The sequence below is a fragment of the Triturus cristatus genome, chromosome 2_1, assembly GCF_964204655.1.
Source record: "Triturus cristatus chromosome 2_1, aTriCri1.1, whole genome shotgun sequence".
NCBI lineage: Eukaryota > Metazoa > Chordata > Amphibia > Caudata > Salamandridae > Triturus > Triturus cristatus.
The window spans coordinates 314,152,293-314,172,783 of record NC_140581.1 but is presented as its reverse complement, the minus strand read 5'-3'; the positions used below and the strand labels follow the sequence as shown (position 1 = coordinate 314,172,783).

The 20,491-nt window shown below is 45.8% G+C and overlaps 1 protein-coding gene across 2 annotated transcripts in view; it reads right to left on the bottom strand.

Annotated features, from left to right (window-relative positions):
• Positions 1-20,491, bottom strand: part of NIM1K (NIM1 serine/threonine protein kinase) — a 340,964-nt gene that overhangs the window by 186,624 nt on the left and 133,849 nt on the right. Inside the window, exon 1 of one of the 2 annotated variants that reach the window (XM_085640715.1) lies at positions 11,345-11,543. The exons of the other annotated variant lie outside the window; for it this stretch is intronic. The gene's annotated coding sequence lies outside the window, so the exon portion shown is untranslated. Of the gene's footprint in view, positions 1-11,344; positions 11,544-20,491 lie in introns of those variants that run through there. 2 annotated transcript variants of the gene reach the window in all.

Sequence of the window (20,491 nt, the reverse complement as noted above, 5' to 3'; positions counted from 1 at the left end):
CTGGGTTTCTAGTAATGCATCCCAATTTTGATTCCTTGCTCTCTTCTTGGTTTTTTTAAATTATATGTTCTGGGTAGTTGTGTGACCTCAGTTTGTCTGACAGTATGGCGGCCTGCTATTTGAAGTCCCTAATCTGGCCACAGCTCCTTTCGGAGACTGAGGAACTGTTCTTAGGGAAGGTTCTCCCGTAGTGGGGCAAGGGTGGAAACTATCAAATCTCGAAAGATTATTTCTCGCTGTAGGCTTATGAAAAGTATCAGTCTGGAGTCTCCTTCCTTCATGGAAAATGATTACATCAAGGAATGTCAATGAGTTCTTGTTCAGGTTGTAGATGAACTTCAAATTCCTATCCTGGTCATTTAGCCAAGTGACAAAGGCCTGTGCTGTGAACATATCGCCATTCCAAACTACAAAGACATCGTCTATATAGCGCTTCTTCATGGAAATATATATGCGGTAGGGGTTATTGTCAAGTATGATGTAATTAATTTCCAGGTTATACGTACGTACGTACGTACAACCCTGACACACTTGGGGAAAAAGTGCTCGCCATAGAAGTTGCATGGGTTTGGAGGAAGAGTGCACCCTCAAATTCAAAAATGTTTTGGTTAGGGCAAGTCTTGCGCATTTCATAACAACTTCTCTGGGGGTCTTGTAGCTCCAATTCCCCACTTCTAAAATGTCCCTTATTACTTCTAGTGTATCATTTTGGGGGAGGCTTGTATATAAACTCTCGACATCCAGCCTCATTAATAAGTTGTCATGTCCATTGAATTCAAGATCTTTAATTTGTACCAGCAGATCTTTAGTGCCTCTGTGTCTTTTGTAGTATTGGTTTAAAAAAACTGTCACAAAATTGAGACAAAGGCTCCAATATCAAGTCAAACCCTGATACTATTGGTCATACGGGCAGAAGGTCCTGGTTTTTGCGAATTTTTGGGAGGGTGTAGAAATATAGGGTTGTCGAGTTTGGTGTTTCTCAAGACACATCCCTTCTGTTTGTTAATCCACCCTTCACATTCAGCTTATTCAACCATAGAGGCAAATTCTATCCTCAGTGCCGGAGTGGGATCACGTTCCAGGATCATGTAATTCTGTCCATTGCCTAATAGTCTTTGACATTCAGTTCTATAGGCGGTGGAAGTCTGTAGAGCAATAGCTCCGTCTTTATTGGCAGGTTTTATCATGATCTCTGTGTCATTTTCTATCCCCCTCTTTTCTATCCAAATTTAGAACAACAACAAATGGTGTCCCCAGGGCTCTTCCCTCAGTCCTATTTTATTTAACATTTATGTCACATCCCTTATCTCTCTTAATAAGTCCCACAAGATCAAGCTGATTAACTACGCAGACGATACTCAGCTAATTCTGTCATTGAACAAAGACCAGGAGGACATTCAATGCAACTTTCAGGCACGTATCTTGGACATCTTTGACTGGATGAATGCAAATTCACTCAAGATGAATGGAAGCAAAACTGAGCTCCTCTGTTGCTCGCCCAATAAAATACTGTTATCTGCATCCCCTAACTTCTGGCCTCTAACCACGGAAATGCCATTGGGCAACCCAACAGCGGTACAAAACTTAGGTGTGCTTATAGATGAAGGTCTGTCCATGGATAAACAAGTGAACGGACTTACCAGGACCTGCTTCGCACTGATCCGGGCCCTTAGTAAGCTATATCCTCTGCTCGATCTGCCAGCCAGATCATTGATCTCTAGAGATGTAATACTAAGTAGGCTGGACTACTGCAATGCCCTTTTATTAGGAGCCCCTAGTTGTTTATTAAAGAAACTAGAGCGCATCCAGATAATTACAGCAAAGTTAACATTGAACAGACCTCTACACTCTTCTGCCACAAAGGCTTTAAAAGATCTACACTGGCTGGCTGCCCATCAAACAGAGAATTATTTTTAAATCTATCTGCATTGTTCGTAAGGCACTACATAACAAAGGACCAAAACCCCCTCAAGCCAAACTAATAATATATACTCTCCGCAGAAACCTCCGATCATCCACAGGCAACTATGTCCAAGAACTCAGATTACAAAATGCCTAACAAGGAGGACGTGCTTTTACTGCGAATGCAGCTCAGATATGGAACAAATTACCAGCTCCATTAAGATCCCACTCTGACTTATTAAAATTCAGAATATCACTGAAAACTTGGCTGTTTCCTCATTAATAACCGGTTTTAGCTGCAGATTTCCATCAGTTGTTCTCTCTCACACAGTGGTAATAACGACCGCCAGGATACCATGTTGTACAAAAGGGGGTGGTGATGGACGGAGCATCAGAACCAATCAAACACTCACACCCAGTCAACAGATCTGGGTTTGATCCATCACCATTTTTTAGCCCACTCTGCCACCCCAGTTCAGACATGGCCATATGCAAATCAGTCTGACCCTGTGCCTCATGGGAACAGTCCAGCCCGAACTGCCAAGCCATGCCTTCCCTGGACCGGAAACAAGCTTCCTAGGGCCGGTTTCTGGCATTTCAGCCGTCTTCAGCCAGGCTTGCTTGAATCCAGTGGCAAAGTGAGCAAGGGACTCACGTCTGAGCATACCCTGCCAACTTATGGCGAACAAAGCGGTACAAAAGGGGGTGGTGATGGACGGAGCATCAGAACCAATCAAACACTCACACCCAGTCAACAGATCTGGGTTTGATCCATCACCATTTTTTAGCCCACTCTGCCACCCCAGTTCAGACATGGCCATATGCAAATCAGTCTGACCCTGTGCCTCATGGGAACAGTCCAGCCCGAACTGCCAAGCCATGCCTTCCCTGGACCGGAAACAAGCTTCCTAGGACCGGTTTCTGGCATTTCAGCCGTCTTCAGCCAGGCTTGCTTGAATCCAGTGGCAAAGTGAGCAAGGGACTCACGTCTGAGCATACCCTGCCAACTTATGGCGAACAAAGCGGTACAAAAGGGGGTGGTGATGGACGGAGCATCAGAACCAATCAAACACTCACACCCAGTCAACAGATCTGGGTTTGATCCATCACCATTTTTTAGCCCACTCTGCCACCCCAGTTCAGACATGGCCATATGCAAATCAGTCTGACCCTGTGCCTCATGGGAACAGTCCAGCCCGAACTGCCAAGCCATGCCTTCCCTGGTCCGGAACAAGCTTCCTAGGACCGGTTTCTGGCATTTCAGCCATCTTCAGCCAGGCTTGCTTGAATCCAGTGGCAAAGTGAGCAAGGGACTCACGTCTGAGCATACCCTGCCAACTTATGGCGAACAAAGCGGTACAAAAGGGGGTGGTGATGGACGGAGCATCAAAACCAATCAAACACTCACACCCAGTCAACAGATCTGGGTTTGATCCATCACCATTTTTTAGCCCACTCTGCCACCCCAGTTCAGACATGGCCATATGCAAATCAGTCTGACCCTGCGCCTCATGGGAACAGTCCAGCCCGAACTGCCAAGCCATGCCTTCCCTGGACCGGAAACAAGCTTCCTAGGACCGGTTTCTGGCATTTCAGCCGTCTTCAGCCAGGCTTGCTTGAATCCAGTGGCAAAGTGAGCAATGGACTCACGTCTGAGCATACCCTGCCAACTTATGGCGAACAAAGCGGTACAAAAGGGGGTGGTGATGGACGGAGCATCAGAACCAATCAAACACTCACACCCAGTCAACAGATCTGGGTTTGATCCATCACCATTTTTTAGCCCACTCTGCCACCCCAGTTCAGACATGGCCATATGCAAATCAGTCTGACCCTGTGCCTCATGGGAACAGTCCAGCCCGAACTGCCAAGCCATGCCTTCCCTGGACCGGAAACAAGCTTCCTAGGACCGGTTTCTGGCATTTCAGCCGTCTTCAGCCAGGCTTGCTTGAATCCAGTGGCAAAGTGAGCAAGGGACTCACGTCTGAGCATACCCTGCCAACTTATGGCGAACAAAGCGGTACAAAAGGGGGTGGTGATGGACGGAGCATCAGAACCAATCAAACACTCACACCCAGTCAACAGATCTGGGTTTGATCCATCACCATTTTTAGTTGGCAGGGTATGCTCAGACGTGAGTCCCTTGCTCACTTTGCCACTGGATTCAAGCAAACCTGGCTGAAGACGGCTGAAATGCCAGAAACCGGTCCTAGGAAGCTTGTTTCCGGTCCAGGGAAGGCATGGCTTGGCAGTTCGGGCTGGACTCTTCCCATGAGGCACAGGGTCAGACTGATTTGCATATGGCCATGTCTGAACTGGGGTGGCAGAGTGGGCTAAAGAATGGTGATGGATCAAACCCAGATCTGTTGACTGGGTGTGAGTGGTTGATTGGTTCTGATGCTCCATCCATCACCACCCCCTTTTGTACCGCTTTGTTCGCCACAAGTTGGCAGGGTATGCTCAGACGTGAGTCCCTTGCTCACTTTGCCACTGGATTCAAGCAAACCTGGCTGAAGACGGCTGAAATGCCAGAAACCGGTCCTAGGAAGCTTGTTTCCGGTCCAGGGAAGGCATGGCTTGGCAGTTCGGGCTGGACTCTTCCCATGAGGCACAGGGTCAGACTGATTTGCATATGGCCATGTCTGAACTGGGGTGGCAGAGTGGGCTAAAGAATGGTGATGGATCAAACCCAGATCTGTTGACTGGGTGTGAGTGGTTGATTGGTTCTGATGCTCCATCCATCACCACCCCCTTTTGTACCGCTTTGTTCGCCATAAGTTGGCAGGGTATGCTCAGACGTGAGTCCCTTGCTCACTTTGCCACTGGATTCAAGCAAACCTGGCTGAAGACGGCTGAAATGCCAGAAACCGGTCCTAGGAAGCTTGTTTCCGGTCCAGGGAAGGCATGGCTTGGCAGTTCGGGCTGGACTCTTCCCATGAGGCACAGGGTCAGACTGATTTGCATATGGCCATGTCTGAACTGGGGTGGCAGAGTGGGCTAAAGAATGGTGATGGATCAAACCCAGATCTGTTGACTGGGTGTGAGTGTTTGATTGGTTCTGATGCTCCATCCATCACCACCCCCTTTTGTACCGCTTTGTTCGCCATAAGTTGGCAGGGTATGCTCAGACGTGAGTCCCTTGCTCACTTTGCCACTGGATTCAAGCAAACCTGGCTGAAGACGACTGAAATGCCAGAAACCGGTCCTAGGAAGCTTGTTTCCGGTCCGGGGAAGGCATGGCTTGGCAGTTCGGGCTGGACTCTTCCCATGAGGCACAGGGTCAGACTGATTTGCATATGGCCATGTCTGAACTGGGGTGGCAGAGTGGGCTAAAGAATGGTGATGGATCAAACCCAGATCTGTTGACTGGGTGTGAGTGTTTGATTGGTTCTGATGCTCCATCCATCACCACCCCCTTTTGTACCGCTTTGTTCGCCATAAGTTGGCAGGGTATGCTCAGACGTGAGTCCCTTGCTCACTTTGCCACTGGATTCAAGCAAACCTGGCTGAAATGCCAGAAACTGGTCCTAGGAAGCTTGTTTCCGGTCCAGGGAAGGCATGGCTTGGCAGTTCGGGCTGGACTCTTCCCATGAGGCACAGGGTCAGACTGATTTGCATATGGCCATGTCTGAACTGGGGTGGCAGAGTGGGCTAATGAATGGTGATGGATCAAACCCAGATCTGTTGACTGGGTGTGAGTGTTTGATTGGTTCTGATGCTCCATCCATCACCACCCCCTCTTGTACCGCTTTGTTCGCCATAAGTTGGCAGGGTATGCTCAGACGTGAGTCCCTTGCTCACTTTGCCACTGGATTCAAGCAAACCTGGCTGAAGACGGCTGAAATGCCAGAAACCGGTCCTAGGAAGCTTGTTTCCGGTCCAGGGAAGGCATGGCTTGGCAGTTCGGGCTGGACTCTTCCCATGAGGCACAGGGTCAGACTGATTTGCATATGGCCATGTCTGAACTGGGGTGGCAGAGTGGGCTAAAGAATGGTGATGGATCAAACCCAGATCTGTTGACTGGGTGTGAGTGTTTGATTGGTTCTGATGCTCCATCCATCACCACCCCCTTTTGTACCGCTTTGTTCGCCATAAGTTGGCAGGGTATGCTCAGACGTGAGTCCCTTGCTCACTTTGCCACTGGATTCAAGCAAACCTGGCTGAAGACGGCTGAAATGCCAGAAACCGGTCCTAGGAAGCTTGTTTCCGGTCCAGGGAAGGCATGGCTTGGCAGTTCGGGCTGGACTCTTCTCATGAGGCACAGGGTCAGACTGATTTGCATATGGCCATGTCTGAACTGGGGTGGCAGAGTGGGCTAAAGAATGGTGATGGATCAAACCCAGATCTGTTGACTGGGTGTGAGTGTTTGATTGGTTCTGATGCTCCATCCATCACCACCCCCTTTTGTACCGCAAAGGATACCATGTTGGTCACAGTGCGCTTTATAGGTACTACATACATACATTTTGTAATTCCGAAAGTGTGACCGGTTCTGTATTGCTTATGTATTGGAATTTTCTTACTGTTTTGGAGTCTACCTTTTCTATTTCTGAGTACACTGCCTTTCCAAAAGTCAATAATTCTACTAGGGTGGTGTGAGTAGGAGGGTAGAATGTGGATTTTTCCGTAGCCCTGTTGTGGAGGTCTCCTCTGTACGATCTTAGTCTCCAAAATGGGCTTTTAATCACAACTTGTGCAAAAGCCCTATTAATTCATAGTGTAAGTGAAATTTGTCAAATGCTTGTGTTGGCACAAAACCCAAATCATTTGATAGCGTCAACACGAGCATAATGAGCACAGATGACAGCAATGCAGATCTGGGTGCAAATCATTTGATAGAGGCAACACAAGCATAATGAGCACAGATGACAGCAATGCAGATCTGGGTGCAGTTCTGTTGTCACTTAAAGAAGGGACAGAAGTTACTACTGCATATGCCTCAAGACATTTGACGGTTCGAAGGAAGCAGAAAGAAAATATTACACCATAGCACAGGAAGCACTAGCTTGATGGTGGGGAATAAAATAGTTTAGAAAATACCTGTGAGGATCAGGATATATTATCATGAAATATCATAGCCCTTTGTTGTTAATGTTCCCCAGTGAAGATACTAGACGGATGAATTCCAGAATTTTAAGATGGCTGTTGAGGATCAATCATTCAACCAATCAGTAGATTTTAGAGCGCTTCTTGTCATCCATGATGGTATCCGTGCACTGGCAGGGTCCAGTTGATTAGCTGAATAGCCAGGTCGTAAGGGACTTTCGGAACTCTGCAAGACATGGGGCGGTCCGTAAATGAAAGGATAGCTTGTTCATTGTCTTTGGTGATGAAAGAGTATTGCTTTAGAGTAGTATATATGCCTGGCAAGAAAAATGTGTTAGCAGACTGCATATCAAGGTTGCCAGTGGAAAATGAAATGATTCATAAGAAGGATGGTGGGAAGGATGGGTTTGCGGAAACAAGTGTACAAGAGGTGACAATGGATAGCATCTCCAGGGAAGAATGGACAAATGCAGTAAGAAATTATGAGAACTATCATGCGAGTGTGGTATTGTTGTCAGGTAGGAATTGTTAGTTGTACCAGATGAACATAGGAACAAACTTTTGACGATGGCCCATTAAGAACAAATCGGTATGAGTGCCATCAAGAGATGAATGTGAACTTTTTATGATGGTCAGGGATGGATCAGAAGTTGGAAGAAAAAAATCAAGAACTCTATTCTTTAGTCATGGAGTGACAAGTCTAAAGAAATAGTGAGCTATCCTCCATTTAATGACCGATAAAATAGAAGCTCCTTAAAGAAAGATCGCCTTAGATATTTCAGGACCATAATGTACCTTGGCTAATGTCATTGTGGTAGTAGATAATGTTTCCTGTGGCTAGAGCATAGATATACAAACAAGTTACCACTCAGGATGAGATTGAATTTCAGGGGTAATTGTTTGCCAAAAAAAAGGTCTCCCTGAAATTCTTCTGATAATGATGTGCAGTGTGTCTCCAAAGTATGCTACAGTATCTATGTAGGAGCACATAACATATTACATCATCAGTTTATAACAGGTTGGTTGAGAGATAGAGCTCAGTTCTCATTAAAAGATTAAAGGCAGTGATTTGTGAAAGAAGCAATTGGAGAGATGGTGAAAAATGATTGTGGTCTTAATAGATCACACTACATTGTAGTACCAGCATGTTCCCTTACGAATTGACAAAGGTTAAGAAAATACAGGAACTGTTCCATAGGAATGGGGAGAGACAAGCTGAATGGAAATGGTAATGGTTGTTTACAAAGGTCAAAGATTAGGTTTGAAATTGGTCACTGGGTACAGAAAAGAAGTTATCCAATTTTCCCAACATTTAAAAGTGGTTAGGGTTAACAAATCCATTGTGTTGTTGAGTGATGGGAATGTGTGGAATCAGAAGTTGGTAGTGAAACTACAAAAATGTTTACTAGATCATTTGGATGATCAGAATCCAAGGAAAGTGGAAGTTGGATGTGGTAGTAATAATGGATTTATAAGTAGGAGAGTGCAGAAGAAGCCATTCTGGAATGAGGATTAGCAAATGTAATGTGTAAAATTCTTTCAAATTCTTTCTTAGCTCTGACAAAAATGTATTTTTCCTATTGATAGTCTACATATGCAGATAACTGCCCTCTGAGAAGAGCATCCTACCATAGGACAGTGGAAATGTGTAATGCTTAGTTTAAGCTGACATTGACTTACGATTCCAGCCTGTACAAGCGTACTTAGATAATTGTAATTCATTTACATAACGCCGGCCTCTAAAACGGCCCAGCACATATAGTGGCCCCTTACGTACAGTTCACACTTTCCATATTGTTTTTTGATTTTGTACATCCAATTGTCTACAGCTGTGTCCCTGCATAATAGCGACCACACAAACACATGTAATGAGGAAAGAGTATCAATCATTTGTAGGCTTATGATATACAAAAGCGCGTCACAAAACATGACTGACTGGATTTCAGTTTGGTTTATAAATGCCCAGTATAATTTTTCAGACGTTCTGTGACATGATTTTCTAATTGGATCTGGAGCTGTGCAGGTGTAGGGAGAAAGCTTTGAACTATCTGGTTTGTTAGGGAAACAAAAGAAGCAAAGCAAGGATGAAAGGATGACCTTAATTCAACGAACAGAGAGCGGCGTTCCTATTATCATTTATTTTACATCAAACAAATATAAATAACTAATTTATTTATCTAATTTCAATTTCTCACCAAGTCAACTCAGATCAAAGCCTCTGGCCCTGCTTCACAACCCTACTAGTTGATTATATTCACCAAATGTATTTAAACCTTCAAAAAAGAATTGCTGGATAACAGGGAGAGCGAGTTTAAAACCACGTTTAAGTGAAATTGTACTATATCGAGAGGGCTGTGAACTTTATACCTGCATCGGTTCTCAAACAATTTAGTGGTCACACTCCATTCATTTACCTGGAAGAGTTAACATTATTACAAATAGTGTGCTTACAATGGTGAGACACAAAACTGCAATTCCCTCCCAAAAAATTGGTGAGAGAGAGGAGCAGCTAAATATTCTAGTCAACAGGCCACCTAATAGCAACACAAAGAGATCGGGACAGAGGTTACCTGAAGCGTACCTGGAGCGTACCGCCCTTGCCATTTCCCAGGCCCTGCACTGTAAGGTCTGCAAGGGCCTGCCTTGAGTCCTCATACATTTAATGTATGCAGTCAGTCAAGCCAGTCACTAACTTTAAACTCGATTTTAAGAGACAAATGAGCTGAGGTTAGAAGGCGCATTTGGAGAGCCCACGGTCACACAATATGATCAAATGCAGGTGTTCAGGATTCAATTCTAGGTTCCCACAATACACAGAGAATGTTTTAGCCAGAAGCCTTGGTGGAAATTGCAGTTAGCAGTTAGCCAGTCAAACATCTTTATAAAAGCAGGAATATCTGAGGTATTGTATAGAGTACAGTTTTGTACTCGCTGGCCTTTGAAATCAAGATAACACAAACCACAAGGTAACGGGCTACTGGTGGGACAGTGTAATTATGCCTATAGCAAACAGCACATCATGCAGTTCTGGGTCTCATATCCTAATTTTATTTTTACACATTTACACATATACAATTTTATTTGCAGGAAGGTAAGTCATTTTAGCAAAATCATGTAATTTGTCTTGGTCACGAGCCCAAAGCCAGTATTGAAAACAAAGGATTCTTGGTTTCAAGGCCATCAACTTAGCCTATGCACCAAACCTAGCGGCTCAAATAAAACACCTATAAACACAGGGGTCCGTCCATTATACACAAGTGCCAACTAAACCAAATAGACATTGTTCTTCTCCAACTGTTAGGTTTATTGGTGTTTTCAACTAGCTGTAACCACAATGTCATCTATGACAACTCATTGATGACTTCCTAGGAAAGTTATGTTAAATGTTATGTTAAAAGAAATTTATACCGCGCACTATCACCATAGGTTATCCAGTAGGAATCCGCTTTATCTGGTCATCTGGAGCATTCACCAAGAAAGGGTATGGTAGAAAACTCTGAATTAAAAATGTACAACCCAGAAATATCTATCTATCTATCTATCTATCTATCTATCTATCTATCTATCTATATATCTACCTATCTATGAATAAAAAGTCATCATAATTTATCTATCTATGTCGCTGAAGACAGGCACAGCTGTCCCATGTGGTGAAAATAAACGTGCTTTAATAATATGTTATTTGGAACTAGTATAATAATAAACACAAATTCACACATTACTACTGTGCACCATTATTACCACTGTAGTGTTTCACTAGCCTGAAGAAAAAACACTGATTATTGCCTCCCAGAATTCATTCCAGAATCACTTTACAGAAGAAAACATCTGCAACCATGCTCACAAGGCCTAGTTTTTGGGGTTATATCTCACTGCATCGATCTAACCCCTTAAACAATCCTTCATGACTGTATAACTGTAGATGAAAACAGCATGGCATAAACCATACACGCCGATCTGCTAAGTGCAATATATTATTATGTATTACTATTGTTAAGGAAGGGGGGGGAGTAAATGACCCAAGCAAAACCTGCATCCCTAGCGAATCACGTCCCCACGCTCAACAGTGGTAATAAATACGGTATTATGTTCAGCCCACCTGGATATACACAGGCATATCAGCATAAATGTAACACATGATGTGCAGTTATAAACATATGGACGTGTGGGTACTGTATACCCGCGGCGGGTCTGTAAGTACACCACACACCCCCTCATACACCAAAGGTTTTCCTGCAAGCCTGCAGCACCAAGGAAGCGGGACGAGGGAATCCAAGCCAGAAACGCGCCTGCAGGCAGAAGGGCTGCTTCACAGTGAACCCCCGTCACTAAATTATGGTAAATATTTTTTTGGGGGGGGATCTAAAATGCAACAACGCAGAATCAATCCACTTACCTCGCAAGGTGCAGATGCTGGAAAAATACCTTCTTCTTACTGTGCCTTTATCAGCCAGCAAAATGAAAAGCTCTCCATATCTGGCGTGCAAGGTACATACACGTTCAGTGCGCGAGCTGGGGTTTTCCCGCGTCGTGACTTCTCCTGCCTCCGCAGAGTAAAGAGAAAGCTGGGAGTGCTTTCGCCCACCTGTCACTGAAAATCCTTCCGCAGAAAACAGAAGCCGAGCGGGGGTTTTAATTAGCAGCGGCCCTCTCTCCTCCTGCAGGGAGAGCTGCCGTCCTAATGAATGAGCGAGTACGCATGTGCCCGCGCGCTGCCCGCGTAGCTCGGCGATTTACGCGCACCCTGCAAGGGCTGCCATGCATGGCCGGCTCACAGCCCCCTGAGCTGCTCTTCCGAGAATTACACGATGCGTCGCTGAGCTGCTTAATTAATCTGCTACTGTAAATCAAAGAAAAGAGCCTCTGAGGAGGGAACACGACGGCCATAAATAAGAAGCTACAGTAGCGGGCACGGAGAACATGCCCCCCACCTCACCCCGTTCCCCCAGCTATCCTTGCAAACCCTCCTCATGGCTGCTACGAAGAGAAGAATGGAGTACGGGGCGATTTCGACCAGGGGCACGAGGGTCACTAAAATAGTAGGGAGTGGTGAGCCAGGGGTCTGATTTGACTCTCAGAGCCATCAAAAGATGTAAATCGAACAACAAAGGTCATCAAAAATGTGATAAATACGTTAAAACATTTTTCAGTTGAATATATATGATGATTATATTTCTGAATTAAATGACATTTATTGACATGCGCCAGGATACCTCGCTGGTGATGATGTGCTTTACAAATAAAAATAACACAGCAAAGTGAATATATACATATTTTTGGGGAGTTTTATATAGGGCAAACCTGGAAGGTATCCGAGAGCTTTACATGAGCACCAGTTGCACTGCAGACGGACACATTATTTTTGTTAGGCATGGGGAGGTTAAGTGATTTGCCCACAATCACATGATGTTGAGCGTCACTGCCGAGACTTGAACCTAGTTCCCCAGCTTCAAGGTCGACGCTCTAGCCATTAGGCCACGTCCTCTCCCTTGATCCAATAATCCCCCCAAATAAATGCTTGACCGTTTATTTAACATGTTTTTAGATTTCCTTGCCTTGACCCACTCAGACCCCCTATTGCCACCCTGCTGGCATCAGTGCGGCCCTCGGTCACACCACAGACTGTACTTTGTGGCCCCTGGGCAAATGTTTGTGAGTACCCCTTTATTAACCTAACCAGCAGTTCTTTTCCATACTCTGGTGGTTCCATCTTGGTTTGACCAACAGACCGTTTTTAGGAAAGGTTCAACATCTCGGTGACCACAATTAAACAATCATCGGAGCAAAGAGACCTTGGGGCCCTGGCAGAGGTTGCTCCTCAGGTTACAGCGCTTAAAGAAGACTTAAGCAGTTTGCATCATTGTTACAAGGAGACATGCTCTGCCTGCCACTGTTTAATCTCCAGGTTCCATTTTAAAATGTGAGGGGCATATTGTCGCATGCCCCCCATCCCACTCCAATTTCTTGGGGGGGATAATGCCCCCCTGTTCTCCATGGTTTCTATGCTCATGATTTAGACCCATGTCCTGATGCATTAGATAATACTTTCAAGTCCCTGGGAGTACATTTCACTCCATCATTTCAAGCTCCTGTGTGCTGCTACAAGGGTCAATCAAGTACAAGAATCTGCATTTTACCACCATCTGGGAAAAGTGTTGGCATTCGGTTTCAAAACAGCTTTAAAAAAGCCAGAATGTTGCACAAGCAAATATAAATTCGTGTTGGCATTCATAATGTTCAAACCTAGCTGCATAGCAATAGTACTGCGTACTGCAATAGGAGATTTACCTGTTTGCATTTCACAATAGCATTACATTTCACATGTTTACAACTGTGTTCAATTTTCACAATTTTATAGACACAGGGAGATTAATCAATTTCCCATTATAACAATATGTTCAGTCAAATGCTGAAGGCAGCATTAGAAGAACCCAGGCAGCCATGCCTCGAGTCAGCAGATTAAGCACTAGATCACCTCTTATGATCCAGGTTGACATGTGCCATCACCGTGTGATTGTCCGTAGCGTATATTTCACCATCAAAGTTGAGGTGATTGAAACCATCTGTCCGTGGCGCCTGGACACCTTGAAGACCAGCGGTGGCAATAAGGAGTCCAGATAAAGTGTGTGGTTTAGAATCTGAAGTGTAAGAGGGAAAAGGCTTTCTTCCATCCTTCCAGCTCTTTTGGTGGACTTCCAGGATAAGAATAAGTGGGCAGTAGGAAGAAAAAAGGTGAGCATCCAAGGACATTCATCATATTCCCGTCTTTCCTAATTCCACTGCTATAAGTAAGATGAACAGAGTCACGTGGCAGCATGAACTAGGCATACCAGAAGAGTAGGCAACAGGCTTGATCTTAAGGTTTGGATGACTTACTTGGCCCAACAAATGGCTGCGTTTGAGGCTAGACGGGAAAGCGGCAAAAAGAGTGTTGACAAAGATGAATCTTCTACGAAAGACTATACTAAACCTGCAGACAATGTGGGCGGTTCCTCTGCGCTATGACCAATGCTCAGACAGTTCTGGCATCTGCCACCAACAATTTTCATCTATGAAAAAAATTGTACTGACAAAAATCTTTAAGCTTTATTTGAAACTGAATTTTGGGATAATCCAGGCTAGCAGACTATCTCATATTGTATCACCAGTATGCCCAATGTAGGTCCCGAAGCACCAGATAGTTACCAGTTTCTCAGGATATCCTCATAAGATAAATGTTCTTTCATTTTATGTATGTAAGTGCTGCTCCACATTAGTATTAGAGAGACTCCATATAGAATGCAGAGATAGATATAATAACAGCCAACAGGTGCTGTGAACAAACATTTACAGAAAATAAGTCACATGGATGGATCTACTGAAAGAAGCCTAAAGTCACTTAGTTGGTCTTATGGAGGAGACCTGTTAATGCCACTGTTAAAAACCTATCAAGCAAAGGTACTACCACTGTTATCGACATTCTACATGGGGCATGACACACCCCTAGCAAACACACTCCTAGCCAATTCCTTGTGAAACGTACAGAGTTCTCCATCTTCCACCTATAATCATGACCTCACTTGCTGAGTAAGGACAAGAATCAGCTGTGATCGAAGGGGAGCTGTAAGGACCACCCTCATAGGCTGATTCTGCATATATGCATGCAGTGCCATGTTAAAGGTGTGAATCTGAGATTGCATATGCCCTGCTCACCACAATACTGAGTGTGGGTGCTGACTGTAGGATCATACCTGCCATACATGCAGCTCACAGAACTGACACACCCAACACTCCTCTTGTGATATAAACTAGAAGAATGGAGGACTGAAGGGAGGCGATCGAACGATGGGAGACGGAAGCCAGCACTGGTGCAGATGACAGCCGGCGCGCCAAATAGTCAGGTTCTGGATCATACAATTCAAAACGTTGCAGGTAGCTGCTACCCAGACAGCTACACAAAATGAATCAATGCAGAAGTCATAATTGCCCTATATGTAGACTTGATGTAGAAATGTCATCAAATAACTTTATGCTGTTGCAGATAGATGCTCTGTGTGTGCACACCTTCTACCCCGACTGTTACCCAAGAAATACCAAATGACCATAGAACCCTTCCACACTGAAAATAAGAGGAAAAGGAGCACGGCACTACTGGTGTTTCTTCTGTTAAAAAGATGGACCACCATTCGATGACTATGCATGGACCTTTGCCCAATCCAATGGTGCTGGACATTTAAGAGAGGTAGGGGTGTGGCTGGTGCATGGGAGATACATATCACGCAGAAACACATCCATGTAATAATGCTGCATGTAATAAAGAACAAGAGAACTGTTCAACCATACAGATGTGTTTACCTAGGGAATGTGAAGGTATATGTTGTTGGTAATGATTTTCTTTTTGACTACGAAATCAATCAAACCTGTGCATACTGTCAGCATGCCCTGAATACCTAATTACTGTTGGTTCCTGGAAGGGCAGAACTGTGTTGCAAACTGCCAAAGGATGGATAACTGCAATTATGCCCTAGCAACCACAGGATGTGGGGGGTTGGTGGTCAAGAAGGGAGTGACTCTAAGCTTACATTGTGTAAATGTGATTGGCTGAATGACTGAAGGGGTGAGCTTGAGGCATGCCTGGTTTGGAAAAAAGAGACAGTTATCATAATCTTTCAGAGAGAAAGGGAAGCCCTCAATGCAGATGCTTCAGTTCCCTTAAGGGATGCTGCTGGGCTGGTTGGGTTTCTTCAGTTGGGTGTAGCTTGATTCCAGCGGCACAGTGAGCACAGGACCCAGGTCAGGACATACCCTTGTCACTAAGAGTGGTACTTTAGACACACCACAGGTTATGGGAGGAATGTTTGCAATTTCTCCTACCAATGGCAATCGCTTGGGGTAGAATTTCAACCCATTGTTCTTTTGGCCTCTGTGCCAGCTCAGTTTGGACCCAGAGATATGCAAACCTATCTTGACCCTGTTTCAATAGGAACAGTCTGGCATTCTAGCTGAAACTATCAGGCCAGGTCCTCCCAGAACTGGAACACCAGCAACCCAAACAAGTTTCATCCTGATTGGGTCTCTTCAGTAGGGTGTGACACCGTGAGCATGGGACCAACGGCTTGGCATACTCTTGCCAGTTGGTAGTTCAAACACACAAAAAGTGATGGGAGGAATGCTTGCAATGTGTTTAACCACTGGCAATTTGCACTGGAGTTTTCCCAATGGTGCATTGTCAATACTGATTTGCATATGGCTGGGTCAAAACGGAGGTGGTATGGTGTGCAAAATAAGGATGGACTGGAATGCAGCCTGAGTAAATCTCAATGGCTGAGATCAATTCAATTATTCTATCTATCACTTTTTTATATACTTCAGTGTGTCACCCTAAATGGGACTTGTATGCCCAGGCGTGGGTCCCGTGCACACTGTGACACTGGAACCAAGCTTTACCTGAGTGATGAACCCTAATAAGGCTGAAAACTGTCTTTTGTTGATTGTGTTCCGGTTCAGCAAGGACCTGGCCTGGCAGTTTGGGCTAGACTGTTCCCATTGAAGCAGGGTCAAGACTGATTTGCATTTGGCTGGGTTCAAACTGATGTGGCAGTTACAACTCATAAAATATGGGGTGCAACTCACAAGAAGGGGGCAGGTTTGAGTGCACATTGGCTGCAATCAAACTCTTAAGATGATGGGCTGTGTGTATCCATGATCAGCACTCACTTTTCACTAAGTGATATGGTTTGTTTTGTTGTTGTGTTAATGCTATGCTGCGCCCGTTTGACTTACAACGTACTTTCTCTTTCCACAAACTCAATGTATCACTGTCACACACACAACCACAACCACACACAAACACAACCACAAGCACAACCACACAACCACACACACACAACCACACACACACAACCACACACACAACCACACACACACAGCCACACACACACAACCACACACACACACAACCACACACATACACAAAACCACACACACACACACAATCACACCCACAACCACACGCACAGCCACATGCACAACCACACACACACAACCACACACACAACAACAACCACACACACACAACCACACACACAACCACACACATACAATCACACCCACAATCACACACACACACAACCAAAACCACACACAACCACACACACCCAACCACACCCACACGCACAAACCACACACACACAACCACACACACAACCACACACACAACCACACACACAACCACACAAACACAACCACACACACAACCACACCCAACCACACACACAACCACACACACACAACCACACCCACATCCACACACAACCACACCCACACAACCACACCCACACACAACCCCACACAACCACACCCACAACCACACACACAACCACCCACACAACCACACACACACAACCACACACAACCACACAAAAACACACACACAACCACACAAACAACCATACACACATACACAACCACACACACAACCACACACACAACCACACCCACACCCACCCACCCCACAACCACACATACACACACAACCACACCCACACACACACAACCACACCCACACAACCACACACACAACCACACACAAAACCACACACACAACCACAAACACGCACGACCACACACACAACCACACACACACAACCACACACACACAACCATACACAACCACACACACAACCACACACACAACCACACACACACAACCGCACAACCACACACACAACCACAACCACACACACAACCACACACACACACAACCACACACAACCACACACACAACCACACCCACACCCACACACCCACAACCACAACCACACACAACCACACACACAACCACAACACAACCACAACCCTACACACAACCACACACAACCACACCCAACCACACACACACAACCACACACACAACCACACAAGCACAACCACACACACACACAACCACACACACAACCACAACCACACACACAACCACACACACAACCACAACCACACACACAACCACACACACACAACCACACACACAATCACACACACACACAACCACACACACCAACACCCAACCACACATCCACACATACACCCACAACCACACCTGCACCCAAAACTGCACCCGCACACAACCACAACACACATGACAATCACACACACAACCACACACAACCACACACACAACCACCCACACAACCACACCCACAACCACACACACAACCACAACCACACACACACCCAACCACACCCATAACCACACACACACAACCACACACACAACCACAAACACACAACCACACCCAACCACACCCAACCACACACAAACACACATAACCACACACAAACACACACACAATCACACACACAACCACACACACACAACCACACAAACAACCACACACACACAACCACACCAACAACCACACCCACAACTACACACACACAACCACACACAACCACACACACAACCACACATACGCACACAACCACACACACACAACCACACACGCACAACCACACACACACAACCACACTCACACAACCACAACCACACACACCCACAACTGCACCCACAACCACACCCACACACACAACCACACACACACACACACAACCACACACACACACAACCACACACACACATCCACACACACACCCACAACCACACCCACAACCACACACACAACCACACACAGCCACACACATACACAACCACACACAGCCACACAACCACACACACAACCACACACACAACCACACACAACCACACACACAACCACACCCACACAACCAAACCCACAACCACACAAACACACACAACCACACCCACAACCACACACACAACCAAACACACAACCACACACACAACCACACACACAACCACACCCACACAACCAAACCCACAACCACACAAACACACACAACCACACCCACAACCACACCCACAGCCACACACACAACCAAACACACAACCACACACACACCACATACAACCACACACACAACCACACAAGCACACACACACAAGCACACACACAACCACACACAACCACACACACAACCACAAGCACAACCACACAACCACACACACACAACCACACACACACAACCACACACACAACCACACACACACAACCACACACACACAACCACACACACACACAACCACACACATACACAAAACCACACACACACACACACAACCACACCCACAACCACACATACAACCACATGCACAACCACACCCACACACACACAACCACACACACACACACACAACCACACACACAACCACACACACATAACCACACAAACAACCACACACACACAATCACACCCACAATCACACACACACACAACCAAAACCACACACAACCACACACACACCCAACCACACCCACACGCACAAACCACACACACACAACCACACACACAACCACACACACACAACCACACAAACACAACCACACACACAACCACACCCAACCACACACAACCACACACACACAGACAACCACACACACATCCACACACAACCACACCCACACAACCACAACCACACCCACACACAACCACACACAACCACACCCACAACCACACACACAACCACACACAAACACACACACAACCACACAAACAACCATACACACATACACAACCACACACACAACCACACACACAACCACACCCACAACCACACCCACACCCACCCACCCCACAACCACACATACACACACAACCACACCCACACACACACAACCACACACAACCACACACACAACCACACACAAAACCACACACACAACCACACACACACAACCACACACACACAAGCACACACAACCACACACACAACCACACACACACAACCGCACAACCACACAACCACACACACAACCACAACAACACACAACCACACACACACAACCACACACAACCACACACACAACCACACGCACACACCCACAACCACACACAACCACACACACAACCACACACAACCACAACCCTACACACAACCACACCCAACCACACCCAACCACACACACACAACCACACACACAACCACACACACAACACACACAACCACAACCGCACAAGCACAACCACACACACACACAACCACACACACAACCACAACCACACACACAACCACACACACAACCACACACACACAACCACACACACAATCACACACACACACAACCACACACACCAACACCCAACCACATATCCACACATACACCCACAACCACACCTGCACCCACAACCGCACCCGCACACAACCACAACACACATGACAATCACACACACAACCACACACAACCACACACAACCACACACAACCACCCACACAACCACACCCACAACCACAACCACACACACACCCAACCACACCCATAACCACACACACACAACCACACACACAACCACAAACACATAACCACACACAACCACACCCAACCACACACACAATCACACACACAACCACACACACACAACCACACAAACAACCACACACAAACAACCACACACACACAACCACACCAACAACCACACCCACAACTAC